We start from the raw sequence: 14,305 nt of genomic DNA, 5'->3' as shown, positions 1-14,305 counted from the left end.
AACAAGGACTTTAATATTAAGAGTTTAATTCTTATTATTCAATGTAGATTTATTGAACTATGAGTCCCTGGGGGAGCCCTGGTTAATTTATTTCATATGAAGTAGGTGTCTTCTGTATTGGAAAGTATTGCATTTTATTCACCTTTGAGACACTAGGTTATCTAGCCTCTACCTTTCTTTTACTAAGATTATATAGATTCATAGAGTCACAAATAATAATGGGATCATAAACAAACACTCCTGAAATAGTTTATATCATGACTTTCTCTTAAGTTAAAGACATAAATGTTCCCTTTTTGAATACCTGAATAATTCAAGTAAAGGTATTCTTTAAACTTTTCCAGTATTCATATCTAAGAACATAAAATATTTTCACAATACAAGTACATTTACCAAGAGCAAATGTTTAAACAAAAGAACCAGGGTTCTTAATGAAACACCCTCAGGAAAATGTTTAAACTTTGCCCTTAAGTTTACTTTGTTCACTAATAGGCTTCTATTTCTAGTAGAGAGTAGGAAGGGTAAGTTCAATGTGTTAATAAGAAAAAAGTAATAATATTTAATTAATTCTGGCTGAACACACATGGTTTAATATACTTGGCAATATCATTCCATCACATGATATGATAATTTAATGGAACTTTTTTATTTAAATTGCTGGCAAGTTTATGAAATTATAAAGCAAATAGGCCATGCACTTGGGTGTAATTGACTGTATAAATGTGTTTTATACTATACTGTTGGCAAATTAGCCAATCCCTGTCACAGAATCAATTATTATCTAGCTGAATACCACAAACACAATAGCAGAAATATTGCATTTATACAAAAAAACCCACCATGACTGTTAATCTTACATTGTGCATCTTAAAGCAAAGCAATAAACATTTATACACTGGATAATCGTCTTAAGATAATGCCCCTGCCAAATGATGCACATTTAAAGATTCCTTGTTGTTGGAGACAGTCATTTGGGTTTTATTTGTGCTTGCCTCTCCGGATCAATGAAGAGGATAATGGAAGCTTCAGTAGTTCAAGTCAAGTAGGGGTTCAGGCATTTGACCTCCATTTAAGAGACACACACGGGCCAGAGCTGGCACCACGCTGTACATCCATGCGTGCCTTGCACCAGAGGCTTTAGATATAATAATGCTGTCTTGTATTTAAATAGAGCTATCACTTTTTTAAGTGCCCACTCTCTCTTGTTACCTGGGTCATGTGAAAATCTGGGTCATGGAAGACCCAAAGAACTCCATTTTATCAGTTTCTAGTCTAGATGAGTGTTATTTAGCATGGCTTGTCTGAAACAGGTGTAAAGGGTGAGCTCCTTCATGCTTTCTCCTTCAGTTGTCCCTCTGGTATTTCCAGCACAGCTACACACGCTGCGTACACAGACTGTGAGCCACATGTACACACACAGGGCTAACATGCCTATAGCATAAAGTATTATATATACACACACACACACACCCCATTATATATATGTATATGTATATACTATATTGAGAGATGCCCCATCTATACATATGCATATATTATATAAATATACACATCACTATACATAGGCTCTAACCTGCTTGTTGGAAAAACTCTGTATGTCAGCTTCTTGTGTTCGGAAGCTCAAGAGTGGCCTGAAGATACAGTCGGCCTTTGAGATCACGTTTTCAAAACTGTGACACGAAGTGTACCTTAACTTACATGTTCACATTTAAGCCTCCTACGTGCCTGTGAGGGTTACTTTCTTTATCTCTGTCTGATGGGAAAACAGACTTATGGCGTCAGAGGGATTTATTCAAGATGACATATAGGGAAAGTGGCAGAGTCTGGTTGTTCATCCTCAAAGGCTGATTTAAAACCTTTATTCTTTTCTGTAGGACAAGAATAGAAACAGCAAGACCCTGTTCATGTAGCTGCTGATAAGAAACCAAATTGGGGGGAAATGCTAAAATGGATTCCACAAGGATCCCACAAGTATTTGCCTTACAAGAATATTTTCTCCTTAAAGAGAGTACATTCTCTTCCCTCTCATCATTTCAGGAGAGGAAATGTCTTTGGCCATCCAACTGAAACATGTTATCTCCTCTTGGCGTTTTCATATTTGCTTGAATTAGCTTTTATAATATGCCACTTGTCTTCTGTCTTGTTTTAAGCATTTGGACATTTCTTCCTTCTGGGAGGTTTATTTCCCCTTAAGATTTTCTTTTTGCTCTTTTTTAAAGGTTGCTTGATTTGAATCCCCCTCTCTTTCTCTTCCTGTCCATCCTTTCAGTTTCTTATTTCTATAAGTCAACTCAGACTGCTAGGCGATGTGTCTCCCAGCAATATGATTTATAAGCTCTGGGGTGGCGGAATGGCAAAAGTAGAAAAGAGAATAGTGTGTCAAAATTCTGGGTTTTCATTTCTACCTGGCTGTGTGTGATGTTCAATTAATATTTGACAGTGGTGGGAAGCATCATTGAAATAAGCCTTGCCTCCAACTGAATTTAGTATACATGAATGCATTCTAATATATTTAGTATTTAGTATATTTAGTATTTAGTGTAGGTGAATGTGTTTCTAAAAGCATAATTGCTTTTATGGTGACATTCACCCATCTTTAGGATTTCCAAAGAGTCAGTAATTTCTTAAAAATCTGCAGAGTTTTTCCTTACAAGCTAATTTCTGAAATAGAGATTTGTTGAGTTTGTGGGATGGCAAAGGCTAGTCCATGATTGCTTTCCATTTCTTCCTAAAGCACTGGAATATGGCCGTGACTGTTATAATAAAACAAAGGTAGCTCTTGAGAAACTGTAAAAAAATCACAGATGATGAAACATTTTCTAACATCAGTATTAGTTTAAAGGTTTATAGAAAACTTGCGTCAATTATATATTTAATTTCTACACCTTTCTGAATATCCTTTTGTCAGCCACTGAAAGAAAGTCATTTTTTTTCACTTACTTTGTCCCCAACCTGCAAATCATTGCAATGTGATAAAAAGAAGAGCAACAGTTTTTACCACCTCATCAATCAACATTTCAGATGTGGACAAGAAGACAACAACAATCTTTCCTTGACATCACAGTGCAAGCTGTGACGATGCAGATAAAACCATAGAACTTCAACCACAAATCTTTCCTTTTTTCTTGGCACCATAATTCCGACATTAATTCAACAAATATTTGTTGTTTTAGTTAAGATCTTCAACATGTGACTCTGAAACAATGTTCTTAACTAAATGACTGGATCTGATAAGTGACAGAATGTCCAAACTCCAAATCTATGTGTGCGTGCGGACAGACATGTATTTCACCGAACTGACTTCCAACTTCATTCTACAAGTCTTAAATTGGCTATCTGAAGGTCATCCCAGTTTTGACTCCAAAGGACCAAAAAAATCCATCTAGTTCTCCCTTAAACTGACTCCTCTTCTGGTATCTTCTATTTGGGAAAACACAGCTACCCAAGCAAATCAGTAGGAATTGATCTAAATTCAAGATTCAGAAATTTATAAAAGTCATCTTGAGCTCCTTTATGGAAATCAAAGACCCACCAAGAAGTCCTCGGCACCTACCCATAGGCCCTCAGAACTAACTCCCTCTGTCACTTTCACTGTCTTTAGCTCTAACCTTTATTATTTCTCATACTTAGCTATGAGAGGGTCCTCAGCACAGGGCACCAACTGTAGCACTTCCCCAATTCATTCATCCATAGTCACTACCTCTTTTACTGAAAAATTAATTTTACATGTCATTCTCCTGCTTGGAAACATTTCTGAAGTTCCCAGCTCTGAGAGGATAAGTCCATGCTACCTGGATGATGACGAGGTCACATCCAGTCAGTCCCTTGGTGGCTGCCTGCTCCTGATTCACAGCACATCTTCCTACTGGTCTTGCTCCCCCAGACTTGATGTGATTGTGAGCTCAGAATCACAGTTCTCATGTAGTTCCATGACCATCACATATCTCATGTGTTTTTCATGTATTTCCAACACTTTACAGGGATTCTGTGAGGGTTAAAATAAGCGCATGCATGTAAAGTCGTCCAATAGGTTGGGACACACAATAAGTTTCGCAGAAATATTAGTTATTGTTGTTGTTATAATCTGAGTATTGCTGTCAGTTTAGGATTCTTTTATTCCCCTCATCTTCTTGGATAAATTGGATTTCGAAAGACCCCCTCTTTGTAGAATCATGTGTGAGTTACTCCCCTACATTTCTATGGCATTTTGCTCACTAAGAGACTTACCTGATTTAAAATCAAATATTGGGTTAAGTGTTTGTTTACCCCCATTAAACTCTTACATTATTAAGAATGGATACAAAGCCATATTCCTTTTTTGATATCCCAGAAAGCTAGTCAAGTGCCAGTCATTTAAAAGAAGCTCAATAAATGATTGTTGATTAAGTAAAATATATATGTTACATGACAAAGGAAAACAAAGAGACTAATGGATGAACTATTTAAAAACTTTAAGGGGCTCTAGAAAAATTTTAAAGTCCTAATAGTTCATCTCTACTCCCATTAAATCTAGTCTTAACCTGTTAAACAGTGGAAGGTTCTGTTCTTGAGCATCTTTTTCAAGTAAGATGGGCCTTTGGGTCATTCAGTCATTTTCTATATCATATTTTTGAAAGAAATAGAATTGGTGGGGCAGAAATAGTCTCTATCATCCTATCTTAATATATCGACTGAGTTTGAGGTATAGTGTGTCTGTGCTAGTAAAATTCAGAAAACATTTCATTCATTTACATGTGATTCATGCCAGAGACCTGCCAAAAGAGTGCAGATATGAATCAAAAAATGTTGTGATTCATCATTCCCCATATAGAAGTAATTATCTGGGCCCATGAGATTCTCCCAAAGGGACAGCATGATATTTAAAATAGAAGAATTTATAGCTCTCACACATATTTGCATCTCCTACAAAGTTGATAATATTTTGAAAGGGATCATATGGAATATATGGGTGCCCTTGGGCCTACAGAGTTCCAATTAATCTTGCCAAATATTACATGCTGTAAAAAACTTTGACTTGATTGTCAATCCTGAGCTTGATCAGTGGAAGCGGGATATTCTTAAGGTGATAGCCCTTACAAGTACAAATCATGGCTCTTACAACCTACGTTTTCTCCAGGACATTTGCTCAATATGTTTTGGTACTTCCCAAGTGTCAGAGGGAATGAGAATTAATTTAGAATGATTGATGATTTGGCAACCATTGGATGAAAATGATTCATTCCTTCCCTCCTTGGCAGTCAAAATTCAACTTGGGTTCCTGCTTTCTGTCACCCATGAAAGTAAAATTTTCTAAGATTTTAGTAGAGGCTGCCTTCCTAGTTTCCTTCAGAAACCTTAGCTGACTTGCCAAGTTAGGAACCAGAAGCATATGATAGGTTATAGAGGCTAAGAATTCACACCTTTTTTTTTTTTTTTGCAGTTGAAAATGGGTGAAAATGGGTGATTTAAGAAGACCTGAGCATGGCGAGCCGTAACAGTTTCAGCCCAGTAAGAAAATGGTTCCATTCCAGCTGTTCTCAGATTTTTCTTTTTCTTTTTTTTTTTTTGTGGTGGGACCCTCGCTGGTGGCCGGGGATTGAACTGGCGCTGCAGAGGCTGCGGGCAGCCTCGCAACCCAGTGTTCAACCACTGCGCCACCAGGGGAGGCCATGTTCTCAGATTTTAAGTAGTTCAATCTTAACTTGCAGCCCCCCTACTTCCACTCACCATTTGGCCAAAGGACCCCTAGTTTAAAGGGCTTATCAAGTTATTATCAGCTTCTATACCTTAGTGCTTCTAAAGTGAAAACATGCATATTAATCTCCTGTGGACCTTGCTAAAAGGCAAATTTTGATTCCATGGTCTGAATTGCGGTTGGCATTTCTAACACGTTTCCAGGGGATGCTATTTGCCTGCAGTCCACACTGCAATGAGGAAGGGTCAAGATGTCACCTCAGACATGAATGACCAATTCACTCAGGGCTCCTTAACCTGACCATATGCAGGGAAAAAAATACACACACATACACAAACAGCAACTTAAATTAGCTGTATTTTTGGCCTTTCTTAGCATCACCTGAGTGTTTCAAGAATGAATAGTTTATCGGAAGCCTAATTTCACATTTCTCAAACAGAAGTCCATTCTGGTGAAGGAAAGGCAGTCTTAATTGTCCCTAGGACAATCCAAATGATCTTCTAACCATCCATTCAGGGTCCTGTAGAGGCTGTGTGTCATCCAGTCCCCTTGGTGTGCCCTTTGCCCTGTGTCTGGGTGTATAGGAGTCGGGGATGGGTGGACTTCTCTGGTTCAAATGAGAACTTTCTGACCTGGAAGGTTGCCAATCCCTACAACCCATAAGTAGATGGCTGACTAGATCATCCTGGGTTATCAAACACTCAGTCCCTGGCTTGAGGTTGACCCAATGTAGTAACACAACTCATGACCCAGAGCTCCTAATGTGGCCAGATTGGGGATGACTGCCACTTGGGTGGGCCCACCGTTTTGCTTGATTCCTTCATCTCCATCCCTGATTCCCTCATTCCAATAAGTGACATAATGTAACAATCCTCATGGCAGGAAATCCTCTGTGTCCAAGGAACTGATCTGAGCTAAGCTATGCCACATCTCTTCTCTATCAAAGTCAAGCAGTACCTTTTAATTACAAGAATTATCACTGAGTTCTGAAAAAAGAGAAACCTAAGAAAATGATCCTATGACCTGGTGGTAATGTTTATTTCTTGAGTTATTCTTACTCCATTTATGGTCTTGGATAGAATAACTTGCTCACACTTAGTTGAAGGAATTACAGATGTTGTTTTTTTGCTTGAGTAAGGTGAGATGGGATAGTTCCCTCTGCTAGGAATATTTCCCAGGGTAGTTAATGCTATCAGTTCTTCAACCTCAGGTACATATACTGATGTTCACCTGAAATCTATAAGTGATCAGGTGGAAAGCAAATTCTCCATGAGCAGGGCATACCCGAATTGTTCAAGTTCAAGTAGATTAGCGTGTTCATATTGCAAAGATGAAATAATCATCTATGGATGATGTCTCCTTACTTTATCTTGTCTTTCAGTGAGTGGGAGAGTTATAAATAAAATGTTGTTTAAGGAGGTGTATAAATAAATTGGCATAATTAGGTGTCATAATTAGGTGCCCATTGCTGTTCCAGACACATTTACATAATTGTCAGTACTGCAATGAAAATAATTGTTTGCCAGGATTGCTTCTGTTAAGGCTGATAGTTCCTTACTTAGTATAGTTTGCTCTAAGTGGTTGTTTAGAAAATATTCTAAACTCTGATTGTGGAATCATTGTACACAGACTTAAATTTTGCTTTATTCTCTAAAAGGAAAGGAAAGGGCAAATAGTTCATATTTGGAAACTTTATCCATAGATAAAGTTTATCTTTATCCTTAAAAACTTTATCCGTAGAATAGAATCAAGAAACAGTATTTTACACATGTATAAACATATATGCATATGAAGAAATTTTTATATATTTATATAAATAAGTTTGCTCCAAATTTCAAACTCTGGAACTCTCTTTTAAGCACTAAATTGGACTCCTTATCAATAACTGTCCAAGGTTAACTGAAATATAATTGTTGAAAAGAAGTTGGCATTGGGCCTCCCCTGGTGGTGCAGCGGTTGAGTGCTGGGTTGCGAAGCTGCCCACAGCCTCTGCAGTGCCGGTTCAATCCCTGGCCACCGGCAAGGGTCCCACATGGCGCGACAGATCTCTCCTGCCGCACCCGCTGCTCTCCTCAGCAGTGTATTTCGTCAGTCTGCCTGTTCTGTTCCCTGCTCTGGCTCTGGTGAATTCTTTCACCCTCCCGTGCTTCTGATTGTACCCAGTGCTTGTATAAATAAATAAATCCTTAAACAAAAAGAAGTTATTATTCTTCTGCCTGAGAGTGGTAGGTAGGGCAAGATACCCTTGTTGCTCAGAATTCTTTATTCAGCTGCTGTCTTGAAGTTCAGACTTTCTGAAATACTCTCGTGATACTCTTTTTCCAAATGTTCCTGACATCCTTCAAGTCTTGGCTCAGATTCACCTTTGCAAAGGTCCTAGATTGGCCACACATTTTAAAAGTCATGTTCCTCCTCCCACCTCCAACACACACTCTAACTACTGTGTGTCTTTTCTCCATAGCACTGAATACCTTCTACCTATTTATATGACTTACTGCTTAATTATGCTTATTGCTTATTTTCTGTCTCCTTACTTAAAAAAAATTAAATTCTATGGGGCAGAGCTCTTTGCCCTTAATAAAACTATTGTAAAATATAACAACAAAAAGGAATTTGCTGTCCACATAATTAAAAAGTGCAGCACTTTTTAGTGCTGCAGGCATGGCTATATCCAAAAGTTCACAAAAGCTCCTAAGAATGTGTTTTTTCCTTCATCCTTCTGCTTTATTTTTTCCTTTCAATTTTTTTAAAGATTTGATTTATTTATTTATGCATACAAGAACTGGGGTATAGGTCAGAAGTGTGGAGGGTGAGGGGATTCACCACAGACAGAGTGGGGAGCAGAACAGGAAGTTCCACTGAAATACACTGCTGAGAGGAGCAGCAAGTGAGACAAGAGAGGTCTGCTGCACCATGTGGGTTGGCTCCCTGGCCTGGGATTGAACTCATGCCACAGTGGCTGGCCATAGTTTGATAGCATTGAGACTTTAAATTCTGTGCCACCGGGTAGCCCCCCAATTTTTATTCAGTGACAAACTGACCACCAATAACTCCACATTACTTTCTCCAGGTTATTTTGATACTCTAGAAGCATCAAAGCAGGGAGGATGTGGCCCTTCCAATGGTTCCAAAATAAGACTGAAGACTGGCTTTTGAGGTTCAATCCTGAACCAGTCCTTTTGGCCAGGGGTATAATGCCCACTTCTTGGCCTGAATCACATGGTCTAAGATTGAGAACACTGTGGTTTCCCAAATAAAAATCAGGGACATAAATATTGGACAAATAAAACCAGAAGGTATCCATAAAACTTCTCTAGAAAAGTTAAGTTCATCTTTATATGGAATTACCTTAGTGCCTAGCATGATACGTGGAAAATCATAGATGCTCAATAAGAAACACTTGTTTGATAAATTCTTGAGAAAAATCATTCTATCTCTCTAATCTCAATTTCCTCACCAAGAAAGAGCTATAACTCCCAGGGAATGAGCTATAACTACCCCAGTAGGTAGGGGAAATCATGTTAAAGATCCTTGAAAGCATTGTGAATACTTCACTCAGCATTATCCTTATATTGGCTATTAAGAATTATGGTTTTAATCCAGTAAGGCTTTTATATCGGTATAATATGTGATTCTTACCCTTAATTTTAACAAAATTATTGATCATTTTACATAATCTTTAAAATGAAATTTCCTCCCTCTTCATAATTTTCTTTCTTTTTTTTTCTTTAAAGATCTATTTATTTATACAAGAACCAGGGTACAGCCAGATTTGCGGGAGGGTCAGAGGATTCACCAGAGACAGAGCAGGGACCAGAACAAGCAGACTGATGAAATACACTGCTGAGGGGAGCAGCGGGCTAGACAGGAGAGGTCTGCTGTGCCATGTGGGATCCTCGCTGGCCCGCCATTATCGAACTGGTGCTGCAGAGGCAGTGGACAGCTTCACAGCACTGCGCTCAATAGTCTGCACCACAAGGGGAGGTCCCTTCTTCACAATTTTCAAAGTGAAATGTATCTTCCTATCAATCAGTTTATGAGATTGTCCTTCTGGGTTTCAGCTTATGTTTCTTCGACCCTTCTGTCTGTTTATATGATAGTTCCATGCTCTTGATAATTATAATATTACAGGACTTTTCATTATCTGGTAAAGCTAAGAACAATTACAAAGTTCTTATACTTGTCAATTATGCTTGTTATCACCCTTTTGTGGTTTTAATATTTTTTAAAAGATTCATTTATTTACTTATGCATACAAGATTTGGGTGCAGGCCAGAGGTGTCGGGGCTGAGAGGATTCACCAGAGACAGATTGGGGAACAGAATAGGCAGATTGACTGAAACACACTGTGGAGGGGAGCAGTGGGCAAGTCAGGAAAGGTCTGCTGTGACATATGGGTACCTCCCTGGCCAGGGATCGAACTTATGCTGCTATGGCTGTGGACAGCTTCATAGGTTGCATCTTAACCCCATGTGCTACCAGGGAGGCCCCTGGTTTTAAAATTTAAGAATATTTTTATTCTGAATTTTGATAATTGTTTCTTGGAAGTGAATGATGGATCTTTGACTGCCTTGATGCGCCCTTCCTGAGGAACCATGATTATGGCAATGAAGAAAACTGAATTCCAACCCATTTTCAGGCCACACACTGACTTCAGTGTGCTGCAAATAATTTTGACCAGTGAATTGGTGCAAGCTCAGTTTTGATTCCACAGCTGCTAAGTCTTCAACTCTGCCTTGACTGACACTTGACCCCATCCTATTAATGTTCTTCCTGTCACAAAACTTGTTTCTGACATTAAGTAAAATGGAAGTAGCTCTCTTCCAACTGCCCTTTTCTTCTACTACCACTAATTGATGCTGCTTCTGCATGTAACATCATTTCATGTTGAGGTAGACAGTTATTTCTCTCCCTAGCTTCCTTCCACCACAATGAGTATTCCCGTGCTCTTAATCTTCTCTCACAAGTCTTGCTTTCTGAGCCTTTCATCATCTTGGTTGGTCTTGTCTGAACTGCCTACAGTCTATCTTTGAAAATACAGGGTTTGATATCATCACCTGAAGCAGAACCCACTTCCTCACGGAGCAGAATCAATTCTTTTGTTTAAGGATTTTTTTTTGGTGGTAGTGGTGGGGCATCGAGTACATACCCCTGTTTTCTCACCTACACGTGGGCTATATTATTGCTTAACTGGTATTCCCCAGTTATACAGCTATTTGGAAATTTACCGAATGTCATTATCCGACCCCTACACAGATGCACAAAATATAATGAAGCAATTATTTAAAAGAACATAAAACTAATTGTTAAAAAAAAGCACAACTCCAAGTTGATCCAGCTGTTGACTCTGACCTGCTTTCAGCAGGAAGTTTAGATATAAAGAAGAGAGTAGAATCTGCAGGTGTGAACACCCCTTGACATAGAATTTAAGTTAAAAAGAATTTAACCTAAGGATTTTATTGTGCTGTTTGACTTGTTCATTAAAAAAAAAAATCTTCATTAAACATAACCAGGCCATCCAGAAAATGCAAACATGTGCTTTTCAAAATTACAGTAGACACTGAAGCATTATAATATTGCACAAGGGGTAAAAATACCCAAACAGACACCAAATCATGATTCATAAGAATCTACCTGTTGTTTTTATAATTAATGTGCTGATCACATTTTCATTGTTATAACTATGCCACAATATTATATAGTTTTATTATGAAAAAGTGTCATTTAAGGCATAGTACAATCCACCATGTATGCACAATACATTGCTCTTTCAGATGGCCTCATGCAGTGCGTTGTCTGATCATTCACATATTCTGTAACATACTGTTACACTATCCAACCTTGCTTCTTTAATGAAACTTCAAACCTTTGTGCAATATCAATCTGCCAAAGAAAGTAGTCCCTTTGCAGGTGATATAAGCAAACTCAGCTGCTTCCCTTTTAAACTTCCAGTTTCCTCTTCCATAATCAATCTAGTTGCTACGATTATCTATGTGACAGATGTTAAATGGAGAGATGTTTAATTTTCCCTAGGTGTTATTATATACTTATTTTATGTTCATTTGTTTTCACTCATTTAAGTGCTTCATTGGAATGAAATTTCCTCGATGACTGTCTTGGGTTGCCAGAACTCCGCATCTCATTCCTAAATAAGCCTTTCCTGACCTAAAAAAAGCATTTTACTGTCCTATAAAAGTAAATACTTTCCATATTGTGTCTCTTCTTCTAGCTAATGAGCAGATTCACATTTCCCAAGGAGTTACACCAATACAAGGTCCGTAGATATTCTATGACCAAAGGGTCTTCTGATCAGATATGGTCAGGGAGATGTGTCTCTCTTCCCTTCTTGGAGGCAGCACACAGGCACATAAGAATAGTAAAGTCTTTGAGAAAAATTTCAGAGAAAAGAAACCTTTGTAAGGTAGCATTGCCCAACATTTCCAGACTTGACATGTCTCTGGTCCCACATATTCACAGCTGGGCAACCACTTGGAACACTGCAAAATTCTGGTTTGCAAAAATATTTCATCCAGTGATACTTCCTCTGTCGATTTCCAGGCTGTTTTCTACATTCAAGGAAATACATCAATGATATTTCCTTAATTTGTAGACTTCCATAGAAAGTGAAGACAGGTGGGCCTCCCCTGGCGGCACAGCAGTTGAGCACTGGGCTGCGAAGCTGCCAGCAGCCTCTGCAGCACTGGTTTGATCCCCGGCTGCCAGCGAGAGTCCCACATGGCGCGCAGACCTCTCCTGCCGCCCACTGCTCCCCTCAGCAGTGTACTTCGTCACTCTGCCTGTTCTACACTCCGCTCTGGCTCTGATGAATTCTCTTACCCTCCCGCGCTTCTGACTGTACCCAGTGCTTGTATAAATAAATAAACAAATCTTAAAAAAAAAAGAATGTGAAGACAGGTGACAACATGGAGGGACACTCACTGAGACTTGGGAGATGAAGCATAGAGAGACTGGGTTAATTTCTGGTAGACATAATTAATTTTTGGGAGACATAACTATTAGGCATCTATTACATTCAAGCCACTCTTACTTTCATGTACTCAATGTACATGCCTTCACTTATTTACTCAACAAATATATACAGGGCATCTGTCATTTTGGAATCTGGGAAGAAGTCCAGAACAAGGCAAATTCCTTGTTCTCATGGTGCTTAGATCATCATGTTGAAATTTCAAGAGATAAGGGCTTTATTTTCCTTTTACAAATGAGAAAATAGAAGCTCAGAGATGTTATAGAAGTTGCTCAAGAGATGATAAGTCTGCATGGAAACTTGCCTGGAAACTCACAGCAGACCTCCTCAGAAGGCTCATATCCCAGCCGACCCACCTGATATGGGGGAGCCCCAGTGACTGTCCACAGAGGTCCTCAGGGGAAGCTGAGAGATGGCTCATCAAAGCCATTGTCCTCCAGGTACCTTATTATCTGTTACACACCTTCTTTACCAACGACCTATAATAATAAAAGGAGCCAAGCCTGGAGGCTTGTTAGGGAGGTAAATAACACTTCACACTTTCCAAGACAGTTTTGCATCAGCATTCTCAGCAAATACCTTCATCCTTGGTTTCCAACCTAACTTTATGGGAAACTTAATCTATATATTTACAAATCACTCTTCAACTATGTGCCTCAAACCCATCTTTAAGTTCCAAAACCTCTTATTCTGCGACTGATTGTCGAGAATATGCTGAATGCAGACGTTCTCCTAAGTTGGTGAACCGTGGCTTTCCCAGAACCGGTGTGAATTCTAGGTTTGGATCTCTGCTTTTCTACTTACTTACAGAATACAAAAAATTCAAAACAACTTTTTCCTTCCCTCCCTGCCTCCACTGTACTTTCTCCTGCTCCTTAAGAAGGACAACACCCTGTCAAAACTTGTCCTGGGAAAGGATTTGAAGGACCCAGGCAACAGTCATTTCTTTTTATGGTTTTGGTTCTCCTGGGATGAAACTTCCTAAGATTATTTTGAGGTCTTTGTCTTTCCAGCTCCCATAAAATACTCTCCCTGGGGAATCTCGTCCACAGCCTTGGCTTTAACTCTCACCCAGAAGTTGTAGACTCCTTGTTCTCCAGTCTGGTATTTTCTGCTGAATGTCACAACCTTATTTCAAACAGTCTACCTAGCATCGCCATCTAGATATCCTGCAAACACCTCAAATTCACCCTGTCCAAACTTGCTCTCTCCTCAGCATACTCTAAGGTCTACTCTCTAAGTCGTATTTTTGCCCGTGAGGGAAATGTATCCACATATCAGTGACTCTGCTTGTTCAACTGTGGAGAATCCATTGCAGCACCTAAGGTGTCTGCTTATTGTGTTGTCATCTGTCCTTCCTTCTAGATACTAAACATCTTGAGTACAGCTAGCCTGTCTCACCTGCCTTCTTATCTCCAATGATTAGCAAGTAACAGACACATAGAGTGTCAAGTGAATGATAAATATATGACTGAATGTATCAGTAAAGTGGAAATAAAGGTTAAAATGATCAACAATTAATTCCTACAAGTGTCATTTGCTAAGGATACATCACTTTTAAGAGACTTACAAAGTCCAAATGAAAGTTAAACATCTCCAGAGGTTTCTTTATTTTTTTAAAATAAAGAAATATTTATTTTTTC

At 38.8% G+C, this 14,305-nt stretch overlaps 1 long non-coding RNA gene across 2 annotated transcripts in view; it reads left to right on the top strand.

Moving 5' to 3' along the window:
• Positions 1–14,305, top strand: part of LOC119252581 (uncharacterized) — a 247,423-nt gene that overhangs the window by 131,383 nt on the left and 101,735 nt on the right. For both annotated transcript variants that reach the window (XR_005126851.2, XR_008550324.1), the window contains exon 3: positions 5,420–5,487. This is a non-coding gene — a long non-coding RNA (uncharacterized LOC119252581). The remainder of the gene's footprint in view (positions 1–5,419; positions 5,488–14,305) is intronic.

The sequence above is a fragment of the Talpa occidentalis genome, unplaced genomic scaffold, assembly GCF_014898055.3.
Source record: "Talpa occidentalis isolate TD23 unplaced genomic scaffold, MPIMG_talOcc4v2.1 talOcc4.10, whole genome shotgun sequence".
NCBI classification, from domain to species: Eukaryota; Metazoa; Chordata; class Mammalia; order Eulipotyphla; family Talpidae; genus Talpa; species Talpa occidentalis.
The sequence above is the reverse complement of the archived record's forward strand: the minus strand, read 5'-3'. Positions and strand labels throughout refer to the sequence as shown.